This window comes from Tachypleus tridentatus, chromosome 13 (assembly GCF_004210375.1).
Source record: "Tachypleus tridentatus isolate NWPU-2018 chromosome 13, ASM421037v1, whole genome shotgun sequence".
NCBI lineage: Eukaryota > Metazoa > Arthropoda > Merostomata > Xiphosura > Limulidae > Tachypleus > Tachypleus tridentatus.
The window spans coordinates 28,915,156-28,935,995 of NC_134837.1; the positions used below are offsets into that span (position 1 = coordinate 28,915,156).

The window sequence follows — 20,840 nt, forward strand, 5'->3', positions numbered from 1 at the left end:
ATTTGCAACATCAGTTATACTACGCCCAATTTCACTAGCGATGGCATGTTGAGAGAGACCTTGCTTTTGCAGCTCGATAATTCTGCCACGTTCAAACTCTGTCAACGTTTTAGCTTTTGCCATGTTTTTACCCAATGTAACACAGGAGATGTCAGTGGGAAATGTTGACAACGCTAATGCTTGAACACAAATGACTAAATTTCGTTACGTGTTTACATAACACTGAAACGCTTCATTTCAGTATGGTCTTAAAATTTTGACCAGCTAGTATTTAGGCTAATTTCATAGTGTTCACATTTTCCCTATTAAATGCTAAAAATGTTTTTTATTTTTATTTTCCCTTTTTTATTTTCATCTTTCGAAGCTCTACTCAAATGAGTGGTTGAGTCTAACAAACAATGCAAAGTGCATATTTTTTTATGTTTATTGGCTAAGGCCATTTAACAACTTGGCACAATTTTATGTGAATGTACACCATACCGCATATAAAGACTTGTTTAGGACATGATAGTTACAGTAGACTTAATGGGTGGTGGTTGGGGGATTATACTAGTTAATTTAGATAACTGAATGTGGCCCTTCATACGAGTATAATTCGTTTATGGTAGAAAGGCACTAATTTATTTAACTTACTTACCCCAAAATGATAGCACCTTATTTTTCTTCTTCTTCTTTACTTTGGTGAACAGTCACATTCCCACAACTGCCTGCAAGCAATAAAGGGTGATATAGATGTGGGACGTTGTGGGCTTGAACACCCACATCTTGTTCTCCTAATTTCGAATTCTTTTATTTACTTTTAATTTCTATTGCTATTCCTTTACTTTATGTTATTTCATTTATAACACAGACAAATGGATGTTAAGATTGATAGGCGGTGTATCCCCACCGCAATGTGGGTTCTACTTTTTCAGTCACCTCCAAAACCTAGGGTATACTTTATATCACATATTATAGCTTTTATTCTGAGATCCTCGCAATTAATGCAGCATTTTTAAATATATTTTGTTTCAGCTTCTTTCTTGGTTATAACAAACTAATATATATGTTGGTGTGTGTGTGTATATATATGTTCTAACAGATAAGTCTGTGATTAAATTTCTTTACTTTATTAAGCAATTTTATTCTTTGTTACGAATAAAAAAAATGTTTTTTGAATTTCGCACAAAGCTACTCGAGGGCTATCTGTGCTATCCATCCCTCATTTAGCAGTGTAAGACTAGAGGGAAGACAGCTAGTCATCACCACCCACCGCCAACTGTTGGGCTACTCTTTTACCAACAAATAGTGGGATTGACCGTCACATTATAACGCCCCCACGGCTGAAAAGGGCAGCATGTTTGGGACGACGGGGATGCAAACCCGCGACCCTCAGATTACGAGTCGTACGCCTTAACACGCTTGGCCATGCCGGGCCTGAATAAAAAAAGCAAAAATAAGAATTTGGTTTGTTTAAAATTAAGCACAAAGGGGACACAACGAGCTATGTTTGCTCTGCCCACCACTTGTTGGTCCGCAGACATTCCACTGTGCCACAAGGAGGGAAAAAATTCACAAATAAACAATACAGAAGCTCGAAAATGTAGTTAAAAATCAGAACAATACAACTTTGTTTATCTGCTTATGGCAAAGCTACTGAGACTAACAGTCATTTAATTTCGAACTGCCTACCACAAGAAAGATAAAGGACTGAACCGAGCGTCATATCATAGCGCCCTAAAACTGAAAACACAAGTATGCTAGGTGATAGGTTTCGATCCCTCCGCCCGAAAATCGAACTTCTGATAAAAATTAACGAAAAGAAGAAAAACAAATTACAGTGTCGTTCGTAATGAATAATAATAATTACATGAATAAAATAGAATGGGTGAAAAATTTAACGATAAATTAACTTACTCATTTTGGTACTTCTCAAATATTCTTACACTAAATAACAGGTAATTTATTTAGAAACATTACTGTGTAAAACACACTAGGAAAGTAGGAACACAAAAGTATTTCAGTGCTAATGGTTGAAGGCTAACTGGTTATTTGTTACACCAATCATGATAAGTCTTGGTTATATCTCGGTTTTTGTTTAAATGCTTTATTTCCGTGCTTTATGACAGAAACTAATCACTGAAAAAGAAACACAGGTTTTAGTTCTAAAGCTACGATGTAGTTTTAAACTGTTCATTGGAAAACGTTCCGTTATTTAGAACTTTTATAGTGTACACACTGGCTGCCAGTTTTGTAGGTGGCATGTTTACAGATAACCGCAGAATTGTTACGCTGTCTTACCTTACCCAGACGCTTTCTACCAATCAACCAGCATGGACGTTTGTGCTTTTAAGCCTAACACATTTCATTATCAGTTAAAACTTGATTAGCACGATTTTTTTTTTTATACACACAAAAGCATCAAAAGGCTAAATGTAAATACTTGTCAATACACCACGTGAACTTTATTTATACCGTGTCTGTTTCCCGTGTGAAGCGCAATTTCGTGGAACAACTCCGACTTTAATTTTATATATATCTATTTAAGCTGTGGAGCACACACTTAGTTGTGTATGCTGGTCCTTGGACGACACAATGACACGTTTTTCGACAACTAAGAACCATCTGTATGGCACCACCTCTTTGTATGGCATTGTTTCTCTGACTATTTTCATTCACGTGTTTTCACTATTCTTTCATGATGAGTAATTATATAAGCACTGTCAGGCACGTGGAGGCAAACACAATCGAACACTATTTCCCAAACTCTCATACGAAATTCACACTGTCACAAATCTCTAACAGCTTTTTATCACAGCTATACACGAACAAATAAATCGGATTGTTCTCTTCAAAGCCACACGTGCAAAAAACTAATAATGGACAAATTATATCCACTCAACAGATGGAGCTGTGTCGGATTTTAGACCATTTAATAACGTAAATCGGTCGCAGGCTTCACATAATGACTTTGTATTAATTAAATGTGAGATAGCCTTCCGTGTTAGCTTCGTTAAATACTACTGGAGCTAAAACGAACACAAAATAATTGACACAAGAAGACAGAGAGATAAATAATCAGAGCAATGACACTGAACTTAGTATCCATATGCTAAGACTTAAAGAACTGAAGGTGTTAAGATTGTATCATTGTTAACGGGAAATGTGTGTGTAATAAATATATTGATTAATGTAAATGTATGCTCTAAGTAGCGACCACAAATCCCTGGTATTCAAAAAGTATATCTAGAGTAATAATTTTAAAAGTTATGTTAAGAAGGAAACGTCTGTCGGCTCATTAAAATTCAAGTTCCGACGAAAGGTAAATAAAACTGAATCGTTTTGGTTTGTTTTAAATTTCGCGCATAGCTACACGAAAGCTATCTGCGCTAGCCGTCCCTAATTTAACAGTGTGAGACTAGACGGAGGGTTTTTTTGTTTAGTTTTTGAATTCCGCGCAAAGCTACACGAGGGTTGTCTACGCTAGCCGTCCCTAATTTAGCAGTGTAAGGCTACAGAGAAGACAACTAGTCATTACTACGGCTGAAAGGGCGAGCATGTTTGGTGCGACGGGGATTCGAACTCGCAACCCTCAAATTACAAGTTGTGTGCCTTAATCACCTAGTCATGAAATGAATGGGAAAGAAGTTCTAAAACTACTAGGATAAATATACGTAGGTGTAGACTTATTTGTTACAGACAACAGTTAAAAACAGTAAAGCCCAGCATGGCCAGGTGGGTTGAGGCGTTCGACTCGTGATTTGAGGGTCGCGGATTCGAACCCCCGTCGCACCAAACATACTCGACCTTTCAGCCATGGAGGCGTTATAATCTGACGATCAATCCCACTATACGTTGGTAAAAGAGTAGCCCAAGAGCTGGTGGTGGGTGGTGATGACTAGGTGCCCTCCCTCTCCTTTTACACTGCTAACTTAGGGACGGCTAGTGCAGATAGCCCTCGTGTAGCTTTGTGCGAAATTAAAAACAAACACAATAAACAAGTAATTCTCCTTTTCTAATAAAATTATACATAGATGTCATTTTAACGCAACAAATATGTGGTACACCCAGGTAAGGACCATATTAGACTCATATGATGTAACCATGTTAATCCTAAAAACCCATGAGTAAAAATAAAGGAGAATGTGTTAGGTATAATGTGCCAGTAATAATACATCCTTGATATCTAGTGCCGACGAGGTGTTTCGCACAATACCAGGACTCACCAGTTCCAGCTACGATACAACAGACACATATCTCATCGGTTTTTATGATCAACAACTGTTAGGATGTGAACCAGATGAAATGTAATTATCATAATGCTTTTATTTTCGTTATGTACCTATTACATGTTTAGGTAATAAATAATAACACAATACCTACTTTAACACTATTTATTGCCGTTATTTATAGATATAATTTGATTTAATTTTTCTACTGTTCACAAAGAACTGGTGGGCTTGTCTTTATGTAACCACATAGTCAACGGAAGAAAACTAGGTATATAATCACAAAATAAACAGAGGAAACTAAGCACACTGAAGGTAGAACTCTTAAACCTTCAATTAACCCTTAAGAAACTAAAGTTTTGGAACTTCACCTTATCGTTACAGCGCGTAACGCCACGTCCGGTCATGCTCTACCTGACGACATTGTAGCTTTATAACAGTTCTACAGCATAGTTACCATTGAAAAAGGTATTGTCGTAAGGTGGCCATGCCTCTAGCATACCATTCTTCCCTACTCACTTTCCACAATCCATCTAGTGTGCGAAAACGAAAATTTTCTTGTGCCCATTCAAACAACTTGATCCAACTGAAATTCATAGGTACGTCTTCGTATCAGATAGCGTGAATACTGTTTTGCTCTCTATCAGTTTGTAGTAAACAATGGTTGAGCGATATTTCACCGGAGCAACCTACGTACGCGTGAATCAGGTCGCTTTTACAGACAGGATTTTCTTCTCCATTTATATTATGTATTGTTACCTGGGACACGCGGATGTCTTTTGCAACTGACCTTTGTGTTCGTGTATTCTCACTTGTTACAAGACGCTACACTCTGCTTACCAACCACGGCTAAGGTAAAATTTGTTACAGGTTTCTTTCTAAATGATTCTGGTGCCCAAGTTCATCCATATCCATATCGTTTTCAATAAGCTTTTTGCATTTTTTTAAATATAATTTACTCAGTCTTCGATATATAGTTATTAGTATGATATCTAAGTCATGCCAGGCCAGTTCAAACTAATCAAAGGTTACTTAATAATAATAATAGGTCACATTAGGAATAAGATTATTGATCTATGGTCATATTAAATACATACATGTATATAGCTATTAGTAAAAAGTAAAGCTTATGTTATGCTACTATCGTACATTAAAAACAGCCATTTTGATATTTGTCCAAGCATTAAAATCCTATAGTTATAAAGATATTAAAGAACCAGCATATAAATTGACCTTTGACCATCATTAAGAATTTACAATTATTAATTATAAAGATGATTCAATGCCAGTAGGAACCCTTGGCCTTTGTCCAATGTTAAAAAAACAATCTATATTTAATAGTTACTAACGTGTTACTATTTGATCCTACTGAGATTATAACCTTCGACCATATTAAGTAAACGCAATTATTAGTTACACAGATGATGAATCACCAGATTACATTAAGTTCTAGTCACAGTTATAACGAAATATATCTAAGTTGGGTTGTTGTTTTGATTTTTCAAGCTATTGTGTGCTACTTGTGCTGTGCCCTATAAGAACATTTTTTTAGTTGTAAGTCCACGTTTAATATATATATATATATACTGTTACAAATTATAAAGAGATACACCAAGTCACATCGACTCCAACGTCTGACATTGAGCATCTATAAAAGTACGAATAATTATAGTTGTGGTTTTCCCTTTTTTTTTTTTTTATTTGGGTGTTCCAGCAGAGCAAACACCCTGACTGGGATTCCGTGTAAGGCACCACCACAACCCTGTCTCTCTTAGTTTGTTAGTAACTCTACGTGAGTTTGATGCTGACGTCACCTCGGTAACAAGTCTTGAAGCGCACTTTTCTATCTCCATTGCAATTTGACACACAAATTTTCAGGTAGTCTAGTGACTTCAACATGAAAACTTTGTTTGTTTGTTTCTTTTTTAAAACAAATAAATGCAAGTACGCCTTTAATTTATTTATTTTAATACTTCAACACTGCGATTTAAAAAAAAAAAATTGAAAAAGCTAGCGTGCCATCACTTTCTAAACAAACAGTTAGTTGGAGAGGAAGTTGAAAAAGGCGGTGTAGTCTGTAGAAGACAATATAGCGTTGGGTGATTTATGTTGCCTATCAGAGGACTGTTAACCGCGAGCCTTATTTGCATTTCATCGCTAAATGGGGCGGCGTGGCGTGTCGAGAAGTGTCAGCCTTGTACATTGTGCATTTACCCATTTCTTCTTTGCGTCTCGAAAACCGATCGATTTCCGTTTTCGTGTAAAATTCGCCCGTCCTTTTTCACCAACAACTGCAGAGAGTTCTACCGACGCCGCACGGGCGCATGTAGTAAGTACTTAAAAGGCGAGGTCGAAGGGGTCACCCGCCTCGAGTTTGTAATCCACCAGAGCTCATTGGAAACTTCCAAGTCACGTCTCTCACACAACAGACGCCGCAAGGCGATGCTCGGATATTTCTTAAACAGATCGTTTTTCTTGCATGCTTTGTTTAAACGAGAAAAACATGAAATTTTGGTTCGTTTCAATAGGTCAGAAAATATTCCCGAGGTTCCTTATTTGTGATATGTGTTTCTTTGAACAGCTAAATTGTAATCTATTTTAAATCTCGGACAGAAAAATGTTTACGTAGTAACCAAGAATGAGTGAAATAGATTTAAATATATCTTTTGATTTTTATGTTAAAGAGAGCCTATATATGTAATGTTCATTAACTTATCTCTCTGTGTTGAAGAAAGTGTGGAAAACAAACGTATTTATTTTAACTTATTTAACGTATATATGTACGGTTATTTATTTTCCTCTAACTAAAAAAAGCAGCTAAAAATCCGACAAAAAGACAAATTAAATTATCACACCTCGTAAGTTTTATCAATCATAGAATTCGTATTTAAGTCCAGTTTTAGTTTCATGAAATGCTGTCTATGAAGGGTCATACCGTGCAATAATAGAAATAGGAAAGGAACTATAAGTGTAGCAAGCATTCTTACTCTAGTTCATACAGGAAAGTTTATAATGTTTCTGCAAATGTTCACATAAAGGCTTAAAAATGCTGTTCCTTGTGGACATAGATGTCTGTAGAAATTATTACGGGGGAGGGCGAATGTTGTCCATGATTGTGGATTAAAGGTCATAACCAGGAAGAATGACTAAACACAACAAAGGCGAATGATTGCATTCGGCTGTAAACTTTAGTTTAATGTTGCTAAAAAGAATAGATTATATAAAACATTCAGGTCAAAGTTATCTGTGAGTATAATGGTACACTTAGATGAATAACCAGGGATTGTGGAAGAACTGTTATCTAACATTTGTGTCAAAGGTCACAATATAGACGGAAAAATGATGATAAATGCCCATTTATATTTAATATAAAATATAAAATATAAAAATAATGAAATAATTCTAACATGCAACAAAGATCAACGAGAGAAAGATGGACGAATAAAGACTAGTCGGTTAAAAAAAATCATATTTCAGTTCTGAGTTTTATGTCAAGGGTCACAGCGGAAACGAAACACCAACACTGATAAATCTTTTAAATTAATAATTATAGCGTGTATGGTTGGTACCAGCGTATATGAAAGACTACCACGTATGTCAAAGGTCAAAGCAAAAAAAGGAAGAGTAATAATCGTAGCATATAAAAGAGAATACTATAATATTTGTGTCAAAGGTCACAAAAAGTGCAAATCCAATACTAATGAGCTCTTCAGACTTCTCATTTTATACAGTGGATTATTTTGGCTTTTATATCAAAGGTGACAATAAGAACTGACCACAGAACAACAAATAGCGTAGTCGAATACAGTTAGTCCTGAAAAGGTTTGGAAGTCGAACAATTTTCAAGGTTACAAGTAGCCGCCATTTTGGTAGCCTCAAGCGATTGTAAATTACATGATGTGAATTATCGAGTATGTTTTCTATATTCACATTCTGTATATATATATATATACATTCCTTGAATAGTCACTAGTCAAAGTTTAAAATAAAATATCTTATTACGTTTATATTTGCTAGTTCACTTGTTAATGAAATGTTTAACAGCAAGTGAAACACATCGTTTTCTATTAGACAAAACAGCTTATAACAAGTTTCAGTTCTGTTTAAAACTTCTCATTTCTTATTTACTAACAACAACAGTGACTAAATGAAACGATGACTAAATGAAACTGTGACTAAATGAAACTGTGACTAAATGAAGCAGTGACTAAATGAAACAGTGACAAAATGAAACAGTGACTAAATGAAACAGTGACTAAATGAAAGAGTGACTAAATGAAACTGTGACAAAATGAAACAGTGACTAAATGAAACAGTGACAAAATGAAACTGTGACTAAATGAGTCAGCGACTAAATGAAACTGTGACTAAATGAACCAGTGACTAAATGAAACAGTGACTAAATGAGTCAGCGACTAAATGAGTCAGCGACTAAATAAAACAGTGACTAAATGAAACAGTGACTAAATGAAACAGTGACTAAATAAAACAGTGACTAAATGAAACAGTGACTAAATGAGTCAGCGACTAAATGAGTCAGCGACTAAATGAAACAGTGACTAAATGAAACAGTGACTAAATAAAACAGTGACTAAATGAACCAGTGACTAAATAAAACAGTGACTAAATGAAACAGTGACTAAATGAAACAGTGACTAAATGAAACTGTGACTAAATGAAACAGTGACTAAATGAGTCAGCGACTCCCTCTTTTCTTCTCTACAACAAACTTTCCAAGAACAAATACTCCAACTGTTCCATTTAGAACACAAATCATAGCGCGAATGAAGGAGCATTCTAACATGTGTCAAAGGTCAGAGAAAGAATACTGACGGAAAAATGCAAAGACCCTCTACCGCCTTACACATACGATATTACACAAAGAAGTACATGTTCCGAGCGAAGAATAACTTAGCACTATCTAGTTCAAATCTTGAGTTCACAGCGTGGGTACAAGTCTGCTACTACAATTCCTAACGTGAATGCGAGAGTAAACTGTTGAATTTATAGCATGGGTGGAAAACTACCGCTATATTATTATTTAAATCAATACATCCGGTATGAATGGCAGATTAATAATATTTAAAAAAAAAACCTTATATGCGACACGTCGTAATGAGGAGAGAAACTTACTATGGAACTGTGGCGTTTCGATCAATAATCAAAGCATGAATGAAACGATATTAGATTACCTAAGTTAGAACGTGGACAGAAAGTTATTATGAATATTACGTGAAATGTCACAGGGAGAATGAAAAATACACCTACTTTGACATTTATATAATATAACACTTCTATAGCATAGACCAAAAACGGTTATGACATTTATGTCCTCACTGTAATATTTAAATTTAAATCAATAGTAATGGCACGAAGAGACAAAGAAATGTAACAAAACACGTCTTTTTAAAAGGTCAAAGTGTAGATAAAGACCTTTGCTATTATAACATTTAAGTCAAAAGCTGAAAATTTGGTTGAAAATAAATCTTAGATTACTTACAGACCAGTGTACTTAGACAACCAATGTCAGAATTAGATCAACAGTTTAATCGTGGATGGATAATATTTATGTCAAGGGTCACCATGTGGAAAACAACTGCTATTGTAATAATCAGATCAATAGTTTCAGCATAGCTGAATACCTGTTGTAATATTTATGTCAAAGGTCAGAATAAGGTGGAAAACTATTGTTACTGTAACAATTAGATCTCAGTCTCAGTACAAAGGGGAAGAGCATAACGTAGAAAATCTCCGCAAAAATTAAAAATGGAAAGCATGTTTGATATGGTGGTTTATAGTTTTCAAAACACAGTTAAGATTATACTTTTCAGCTTCAGCCTATATTCAATGTTTTAACATAAAACTATCAGATTTATCGGATGTAAACAACCGTGTGACGGATTAAACACACGAAACTCGTGAGCTACGAATGTTAAATTAGTTTACCTGATATATCTATAGGGAAGCAAATATTACACACAACTCCAACAAAAGTTGTAGGCATGTCTCACCATACGAAAAAGTAAAATCAGTGAAACTGACCAGGGCTAATCGTTGGTAGACGAAACTAAAAGATTATTACTAGAAATTACCATCACATGTATTGGATTAAAGTCAACATCGACTCTTTACTTAACAAGTTAAAGCAAAATAAATACGTCACCATTATGGCCTGAAAGTTTTTACCTAAAAGTATCCTACAAACACATTCGAGTATCTGAAAATTAAAAATGTGCATTTATGGATGTTTGTGTGTGTGTGTGTGTTTAACGAAACGAAATACACAATAGTATAAAGCTCTTTGTTTGTTGTCAAGCAGAAGATAACACGATGGATTATCTGTAATGTGCCCACCAGATGTATCGCAACGAAAATTTTAGAGTTATAATCTTCCAGACTTACTGTTCAGCAAGTGGGAGGGGTAATATATGAAGGTTATTTGTGTAAATACGTGCATAAGGACAGGTTAATAATGCCTTGTGCTCAGCAGAACGAATATGTGCTGTTACAGTAATTATAATATCATCTGATTTTCGGTAAATATACTTTCGTTGTTGTTTTTTCTTACTAAACAGCTAAGTAGTGGCTGACACGTTCATGTTAAAGGCACGCCACTACTGCCCAGACAGTGTGTGTTAGTTATCTTAACTAAAGAACCTGTATAAATTAACGACTAGGATTTATGCATGTACTGCACGAGTCTTCACCTGCTATCCTGGTAGAACTATCACTCAAATAACCAAGCCCGGCCCCCATGACCTGATAAGTCTACGGGAAACGCCCCCAGCCCGTCCTCCTGACCGCTGAGATGATCCCAGGATAGAGACCTTCGTGAGTGGCCAGGAATTTCAAGAGCTTGCTGACGGATATGCAGAAAGTGAAGTTTGACACTTTATACCATTAACACGGAATGTATCGAATACAATAACACCTAGTTCTAACTAACAATGTTAATCTCACAGCCTCCACCAGTATACAATAACACCTAGTTCTAACTAACAATGTTAATCTCACAGCCTTCACCAGTATACAATAACACCTAGTTCTAACTAACAATGTTAATCTCACAGCCTTCACCAGTATACAATAACACCTAGTTCTAACTAAAATGTTAATCTCACAGCCTTCACCAGTATACAATAACACCTAGTTCTATCTAACAATGTTAATCTCACAGCCTTCACCAGTATACAATAACACCTAGTTCTATCTAACAATGTTAATCTCACAGCCTTCACCAGTATACAATAACACCTAGTTCTAACTAACAATGTTAATCTCACAGCCTTCACCAGTATACAATAACACCTAGTTCTAACTAACAATGTTAATCTCACAGCCTTCACCAGTATATAATAACACCTAGTTCTAACTAACAATGTTAATCACAGCCTTCACCAGTATACAATAACACCTAGTTCTAACTAACAATGTTAATCTCACAGCCTTCACCAGTATACAAACACCTAGTTCTAACTAACAATGTTAATCTCACAGCCTTCACCAGTATACAATAACACCTAGTTCTAACTAACAATGTTATCTCACAGCCTTCACCAGTATACAATACTAACAATGTTAATCTCACAGCCTTCTATACTAACAATGTTAATCTCACAGCCTTCACCAGTATACAATAACACCTAGTTCTAACTAACAATGTTAATCTCACAGCCTTCTAACTAACAATGTTAATCTCACAGCCTTCACCAGTATACAATAACACTAGTTCTAACTAACAATGTCACCCAGTACCTAGTATAACAATAACACCTGGTTCTAACTAACAATGTTAATGTTTCTAACTAATCTCACAGCCTTCACCAGTATATAATAACACCTAGTTCTAACTAACAATGTTAATCTCACAGCCTTCACCAGTATACAATAACACCTAGTTCTACAAAATGTTAATCTCACAGCCTTCACCAGTTCTAACTAACAATGTTAATCTCACAGCCTTCACCAGTATACAATAACACCTAGTTCTAACTAACAATGTTAATCTCACAGCCTTCACCAGTATACAATAACACCTAGTTCTAACTAACAATGTTAATCTCACAGCCTTCTTCACCAATAACACCTAGTTCTAACTCTGACAGCCTTCACCAGTAACACACCTAGTTCTAACTAAAATGTTAATCTCACAGCCTTCACCAGTATACAATAACACCTAGTTCTAACTAACAATGTTAATCTCACAGCCTTCACCAGTATACAATAACACCTAGTTCTAACTAACAATGTTAATCTCACAGCCTTCACCAGTATACAATAACACCTAGTTCTATCAACAATGCCACAGCCTCCACCAGTATATAATAACACCTAGTTCTATCTAACAATGTTAATCTCACAGCCTCCACCAGTATACAATAACACCTAGTTCTAACTAACAATGTTAATCTCACAGCCTTCACCAGTATACAATAACACCTAGTTCTAACTAAAATGTTAATCTCACAGCCTCCACCAGTATATAATAACACCTAGTTCTATCTAACAATGTTAATCTTGTAAAGAAACGTGAATGTTATTAAAATATCGAGTAAATTCAACAATGTTTGCTACAATGCCAACTAAAAACTAGCTAGTAACATAAAGCAAACTACCAATAAATACGTGGGTATTGGCATAATGTCGAATAAAACAGTGTCATCCTGGACTGATAATGTTACATAAAGACCCGAGCATCAACAGAATATCGAATAAAACAAGGTGTCGCCTCACATTGATAATATTACGTAAAGACCCGAGCATAAACAGAATATCGAATAAAACAACGTGTAACCCAAGATTGATAATATTACGTAAAGACCCGAGCATCAACAGAATATCGAATAAAACAACGTGCAACCCAACATTGATAATGTTACGTAAAGACACGAGCATCAACAGAATATCGAATAAAATAACGTGTAACCTAACATCAATAATGTTACGTAAAGACCCGAGCATAAACAGAATATCGAATAAAACAACGTGTAACCCAACATTGATAATATTACGGTAAGACCCGAGCATCAACAGAATATCGAATAAAACAACGTGTAACCCAACATTGACAATGTTACGTAAAGACCCGAGCATAAACAGAATATCGAATAAAACAACGTGTAACCCAACATTGATAGTTACGTAAAGACACGAGCATCAACAGAATATCGAATAAAACAACGTGTAACCCAACATTGATAATATTACGGTAAGACCCGAGCATCAACAGAATATCGAATAAAACAACGTGTAACCCAACATTGATAATGTTACGTAAAGACACGAGCATCAAGAGAATATCGAATAAAACAACGTGTAACTCAACATTGATAATATTACGTAAAGACCCGAGCATCAACAGAATATCGAATAAAACAACGTGTAACCCAACATTGATAATGTTACGTAAAGACCCGAGCATCAACAGAATATCGAATAAAACAACGTGTAACCCAACATTGATAATGTTACGTAAAGACACAAGCATCAATAGAATATTAAATAAAACAACGTGTAACCCAACATTGATAATGTTACGTAAAGACACAAGCATCAATAGAATATTAAATAAAACAACGTGTAACCCAACATTGATAATGTTACGTAAAGACACGAGCATCAATAGAATATTAAATAAAACAACGTGTAACCCAACATTGATAATGTTACGTAAAGGCCCGAACATAAACGGAATATCGAATAAAACAACGTGTAACCCAACATTGATAATATTACGTAAAGACCCGTATAAGTAAGCTGTTTTTGTAACAATTTTTAAGCCTTCTGAAGTTTTTTAATATTTCGCCATCTTTCGGCATTTAACCGTCACTTATAATTATTAGAACAGTGTGTTGTTTAGGGTATATTTCAAATGAAGAAAATACAGTTTGATCTAACTGTAAGTCGAAACTGGTGTTTAACTATATAACGTTGTGTGAACATCACCTGAACATTGTGTGGGTTTGCAGTATAGTGTAATGTAATGTAAACATTAACTTGACATTGGTAAGTCTGTAATAGTATAGTGTAGTATGAACAATAACTTAACATTGGTAAGTCTGTAGTATAGTGTAGTATGAACAATAACTTAACATTGGTAACCCATTGGTAAGTCTATAGTGTAGTATGAACAATAACTTAACATTGGTAACCCAATAGTATAGTGTAGTATGAACAATAACTTAACATTGGTAAGTCTGTAGTATAGTGTAGTATGAACAATAACTTAACATTGGTAAGTCTGTAGTATAGTGTAGTATGAACAATAACTTAACATTGGTAACTCAATAGTATAGTGTAGTATGAACAATAACTTAACATTGGTAAGTCTGTAGTATAGTGTAGTATGAACAATAACTTAACATTGGTAACTCAATAGTATAGTGTAGTATGAACAATAACTTAACATTGGTAACTCAATAGTATAGTGTAGTATGAACAATAACTTAACATTGGTAACTCAATAGTATAGTGTAGTATGAACAATAACTTAACATTGGTAACTCAATAGTATAGTGTAGTATGAACAATAACTTGACATTGGTAACTCAATAGTATAGTGTAGTATGAACAATAACTTAACATTGGTAAGTCTGTAGTATAGTGTAGTATGAACAATAACTTAACATTGGTAACTCAATAGTATAGTGTAGTATGAACAATAACTTAACATTGGTAACTCAATAGTATAGTGTAGTATGAACAATAACTTAACATTGGTAACTCAATAGTATAGTGTAGTATGAACAATAACTTAACATTGGTAAGTCTGTAGTATAGTGTAGTATGAACAATAACTTGACATTGGTAAGTCTGTAGTATAGTGTAGTATGAACAATAACTTAACATTGGTAAGTCTGTAGTATAGTGTAGTATGAACAATAACTTAACATTGGTAAGTCTGTAGTATAGTGTAGTATGAACAATAACTTAACATTGGTAAGTCTGTAGTATAGTGTAGTATGAACAATAACTTAACATTGGTAAGTCTGTAGTATAGTGTAGTATGAACAATAACTTAACATTGGTAAGTCTGTAGTATAGTGTAGTATGAACAATAACTTAACATTGGTAAGTCTGTAGTATAGTGTAGTATGAACAATAACTTAACATTGGTAAGTCTGTAGTATAGTGTAGTATGAACAATAACTTAACATTGGTAAGTCTGTAGTATAGTGTAGTATGAACAATAACTTAACATTGGTAACTCAATAGTATAGTGTAGTATGAACAATAACTTAACATTGGTAAGTCTGTAGTATAGTGTAGTATGAACAATAACTTAACATTGGTAAGTCTGTAGTATAGTGTAGTATGAACAATAACTTAACATTGGTAAGTCTGTAGTATAGTGTAGTATGAACAATAACTTAACATTGGTAAGTCTGTAGTATAGTGTAGTATGAACAATAACTTAACATTGGTAACTCAATAGTATAGTGTAGTATGAACAATAACTTAACATTGGTAACTCAATAGTATAGTGTAGTATGAACAATAACTTAACATTGGTAACTCAATAGTATAGTGTAGTATGAACAATAACTTAACATTGGTAACTCAATAGTATAGTGTAGTATGAACAATAACTTAACATTGGTAACTCAATAGTATAGTGTAGTATGAACAATAACTTAACATTGGTAACTCAATAGTATAGTGTAGTATGAACAATAACTTAACATTGGTAACTCAATAGTATAGTGTAGTATGAACAATAACTTAACATTGGTAACTCAATAGTATAGTGTAGTATGAACAATAACTTAACATTGGTAACTCAATAGTATAGTGTAGTATGAACAATAACTTAACATTGGTAACTCAATAGTATAGTGTAGTATGAACAATAACTTAACATTGGTAACTCAATAGTATAGTGTAGTATGAACAATAACTTAACATTGGTAACTCAATAGTATAGTGTAGTATGAACAATAACTTGACATTGGTAACTCAATAGTATAGCGTAGTATGAACAATAACTTGCATTGGTAACTCAATAGTATAGTGTAGTATGAACAATAACTTGCATTGGTAACTCAATAGTATAGTGTAGTATGAACAATAACTTGACATTGGTAACTCAATAGTATAGTGTAGTATGAACAATAACTTGACATTGGTAACTCAATAGTATAGTGTAGTATGAACAATAACTTAACATTGGTAAGTCTGTAGTATAGTGTAGTATGAACAATAACTTGCATTGGTAACTCAATAGTATAGTGTAGTATGAACAATAACTTGCATTGGTAAGTCAATAGTATAGTGTAGTATGAACAATAACTTGACATAGGTAAGTCTGTAGTATAGTGTAGTATGAACAATAACTTGACATTGGTAACTCAATAGTATAGTGTAGTATGAACATTACCTTAACATTGGCAAGTCTGTAGTATAGCGTAGTATGAACATTAACTTGACATTGATAACTCAGTAGTATAGTGTAGTGTGTTTGTTTATTTGTGGAATTTCACTCAAAACTACAAGAGGGAAGGCACGTAGTCATAACCACCCACCGCTAACTCTTGGGCTACTGTTTCATCAACGAATCGTGGGATTGACCGTCCAATAATTAAAACCTGCCACGGCTGATAGGACGAAGACGTTTGGTGAAGGGATTCGTACCCACAGGCTGTTAGTGAAGCAATGGAACCATCGTACTATCAGTAACTTAAATCAAACATAAAACATTTGGACAAAAATAAATTCAATACTGTTAAAATTTGTTACAGTTAATTTTACTAATTACTGCCGAGGTTCCCTGAACTGGTTCCGAATGATTTCATGAAATGGTTTGGTTTATTTTCTTGGCCAAAAATTGTAACAGACAGAAACCTAAAATTAACAAACATGTGACCTTTCGTGTTGTGAATGGAACGAAATGAAGACGACAATTTGAGAACTGATTTGCTCTTTTGTTTTAACCTTATTTGTGCACTAATTATTTTGGCATTCACTCCAATACCTGCTGATAAAAACACTCCTTACTAAAACCGTATAAATAAAAGAGTAATGTACGACTGTCTTTTTTAATTGTCAAAGTTGTATTGTAAGCAGTTTACGTGGCACGTCTTCGATTTCGTTGGTTTAAAGAATAAAATCTATAATACTGACGGACGTCTTCAAAACAAAACATGATAACAATATTAACCAGCTCCTCGACAAGACGAACTAATTTACTTCTAGGAACTCTTAAGAGAAACAGCAGTTTGACGCAAAACTTGGCAACTACTTCCATCAAATCGAAGAGTTTTGGTGTAGAAAACCACGTGACACCACATCACGAGATATTAGACGGGTGTTTTTCATAGAGAAACCACGCCTCGCTATTCCTTTTCCAGCTGTCTCCTCATGCAAGTTTTAAGACAAGAGACACGAAGAGGGCAGGTTAGATAAGGTTCCTCAATTCAGGCAGCAGTGTTCGACACAGTGTCTGAATGCCAAGACACGACGAAACCGGGGACTGAAAAGAATGTCTATACATAACATACAACTTGATCGGTTTGTGTTCATGACAAGATTAACCAAGGAAAGCAGTGTACACCTTCACATTATTGGTTCTCTAAGTACAGCCATTTTCCTTTTTTAAAATCTTCCTACTAAAATTCAGCCAACCCACCCAAATCAGGACTTGCAATTTAAATATATACAAAATACAGCGGCCATGTCGTATACAGATGGGATTTAGTGGGCTTGTAAGACACAGAACTTTACTAGTTTACTCATGGCTGTATTATTTTGATGTTTTTTGGTGTGTTTTTTTTCATCATGGAACTTACTTTTAATAGTTACTTCCTGTTAACTTGGTATCATATAAAGTTACATAAATAAACTCACTCTAACCTCGACATATATTTATATTAATTATCTTGTTGTTTTTACTGCAGAGTTTAGTTTTTACTTCTAGCAGATAACGTAAGTTACTCGCTGTCAACTTTGATATATTAAATATCATAAATCAATGTAATTACTCGCTTCCAGTTAACTCTTACAGTTACACACTGTCCACCTTGTGTGATATCTCAAACAAGACATCTACACAACCACATTCTGAAATACTCGTCTTGCTTTAAAAGCGGATGTACATAGTAACCTTTTACATCACTAGGAATGTTATCACTAAACACGTTCTGTACGTTCAACTTTCTTTTGTATCTCTAAATGGTTACTGTCAGTCCTGTATTACATTCAGGCTTCATTTACAGTCGTCGACCTTGTGTTTGTTGTACACACAATACCTCTACACTCGGTTTTATTATCCTAAGAAATCACATGGGGTAAAGTTACCCACTTACATCTCCTTGCTGACTATAAAGCGAGAGAGTTGATGCGTGCATACTACCTTATAAACCTAGGCAAGTATTAGCCGTGTGGCTCATGAATCTAGTTGAGTATTAGCTGTGTGACGTATAAATCTTATCAAGTATTAGCCGTGACGTATAAATCTAGTCAAGTATTAGTCGTGTGGCTTATAAATCTAGGCAGCTATTAGTCGTGTGGCTTATAAATAAAGTCAGATATTAGATGCGAACCCTTTGCAATTTGTGGTAGAAGTTTCATTACATTATTTTTTAATATGCTATCATTTGTAGTTACATATATATAGCGTTCACCGAAACACATGCGAATAACTTCTGAATTGGTCAGTTTTAGCGTCAAGCGATAGGTTATTCACTGCATCTACCATAGGAAATCGAGCCCCAGGGTTTTAACGTCAATTCTCAAATATATCGTTGAGCACCGGGGATAGGATAAGATGGTTTTAGTAATGATTCTTTCATGAGTAATTGTAAAATACAAACAATACTCTGAGTGTGTAATGGAAAACAAAGATTTGTTTCAAAACAACACTAGGTAAAAAACAGAATCACGATAAAATATTTTCTTCCCTGTTGTTAAAGATGTTTTATTTTTGATTAATACATACAAGTTATTACGCACTGAACGGACATACATATACAAAAACCCATAGAAGTTGTTACGCACTGAACGGACATACATATACAAAAACCCATAAAAGTTATTATGCACTGAACGAACATACATATACAAAAACCCATAGAAGTTGTTATACATTGAACAGGCATAAATATATTAAAAAAAAAAAAACATACATGTTATTACACGTTGAACGGACATACATATACAAAAACCCCTACAGTTTATTCAATACGCAATGAACGGATATGTGTGTAAAAAACACATGGGACAAACCCATTATTAACACAGGACTATTGAAAGTGCAGTACACGTTGCAATGGCCCACAATTTATAGGAATAACTCTATCGGTGGCTACAAATGGCCGCTGGTTGTGTGTCCAATCACCTATGAGTTACATAGTTAAAGTGGTTCTTGTAGAGAAACAAATTCACGAAGGAACAACACCCCCCCAAAAAAAAGAAAAGCAGACGAAGCAATCATTAAATCCTTCCAGTATCTCTTTGATTACTAACTCCAAACCCTCACTGTTGCCAAAGAGTGCTAAACGATGTGGAAAATAAATTATTAAAATGCGTTTTAAATTATTCGAAAGTGAGTGTCTATTTTTATCAGTTTATAAGGCACTTACCTAACTGTAAGTTGTTTTTTAAACAAATAAGACCGTGACAAAACCGGCAACAATAACATCATCATACAATACAACAATCTGATTTTATTTAAAATAATTGTTCATATCGAAAACGGTTAACGTATGTATATCATTTGAAGTCGTTGTATATAGGCTGCGTTTTAATTTGATACCACTTTATCCAGGAGTCACAAGCGTCACGAAATTTACACATATACATTCACAGAAGAAAGTTAATTGAGAAACAGCAATAATAAATGTATCAAACTAGTTACAATCCAACTGATACCTGTTAAAAGGCTTTGCGATTTGGATGTAGCGCCATCTCTTGAGAAGTTTTGAAAGGTGCGATAGGCAACTACAATCAGTATGACCAAAAATACAAGAAAACAACTGAGACCAAAGTAAACTCACATACAAATACAACTATTATAAGAATTTTATTCACATATGTAAAAATATATCGTATAGCCAGTGCGACAGCTCTATGCATCATTACTAAAAAACCGAAATTCCTCGCACTTTGGCCAGCACCTAGTTTTTGCAAATGATCATGTAAAGAAACTTATCCAATCCTACATTAATACTTTTACCATATAGAATATAATTAGTACGAAGAAATTTATTATAAAAGTTATAGTTTGAACTTGCGGTAACTAATTAAAAATAAATGTAGCTATCTAATATGATTCAATTTTTACTATTATTATATAAAACAAACCTTTAGGGCCACATATAATGTAATACAATGATTTACCAAAGGTCAAACTTTGCAGGTATGCCAGTTGTGCTCAACATGCAACTTACATGAAAAGTTTGCTAAAATCCATACAAGCACCTGCAAGTTTTCACTTGGAAACCAAAACTGAAACAACGAGAAATGAAACAAACAAACCAAAAAAAAAAAAAAAAGGTTTACAACACGTGAAACGTCGCTCGTGAAATCGCACCATTACTATTCAGATCAGGAAATGTTCCGGTAACCCAAAAAGAAACGGCAACAATCTGTAGCGGTGAAATACAAAGAGTTCTCCAGAGAGGCATCTCCTGGAAAAAC

General features: G+C 34.5%; 1 protein-coding gene across 4 annotated transcripts in view; it reads right to left on the reverse strand.

The window, feature by feature from the left end:
* Window positions 1–19,093: 19,093 nt before the first annotated feature.
* Window positions 19,094–20,840, reverse strand: part of LOC143240740 (cotranscriptional regulator ARB2A homolog) — an 80,446-nt gene continuing 78,699 nt past the window's right edge. For all 4 annotated transcript variants that reach the window (XM_076483687.1, XM_076483689.1, XM_076483690.1 and 1 more), the window contains one exon: window positions 19,094–20,830. The gene's annotated coding sequence lies outside the window, so the exon portion shown is untranslated. The remainder of the gene's footprint in view (window positions 20,831–20,840) is intronic.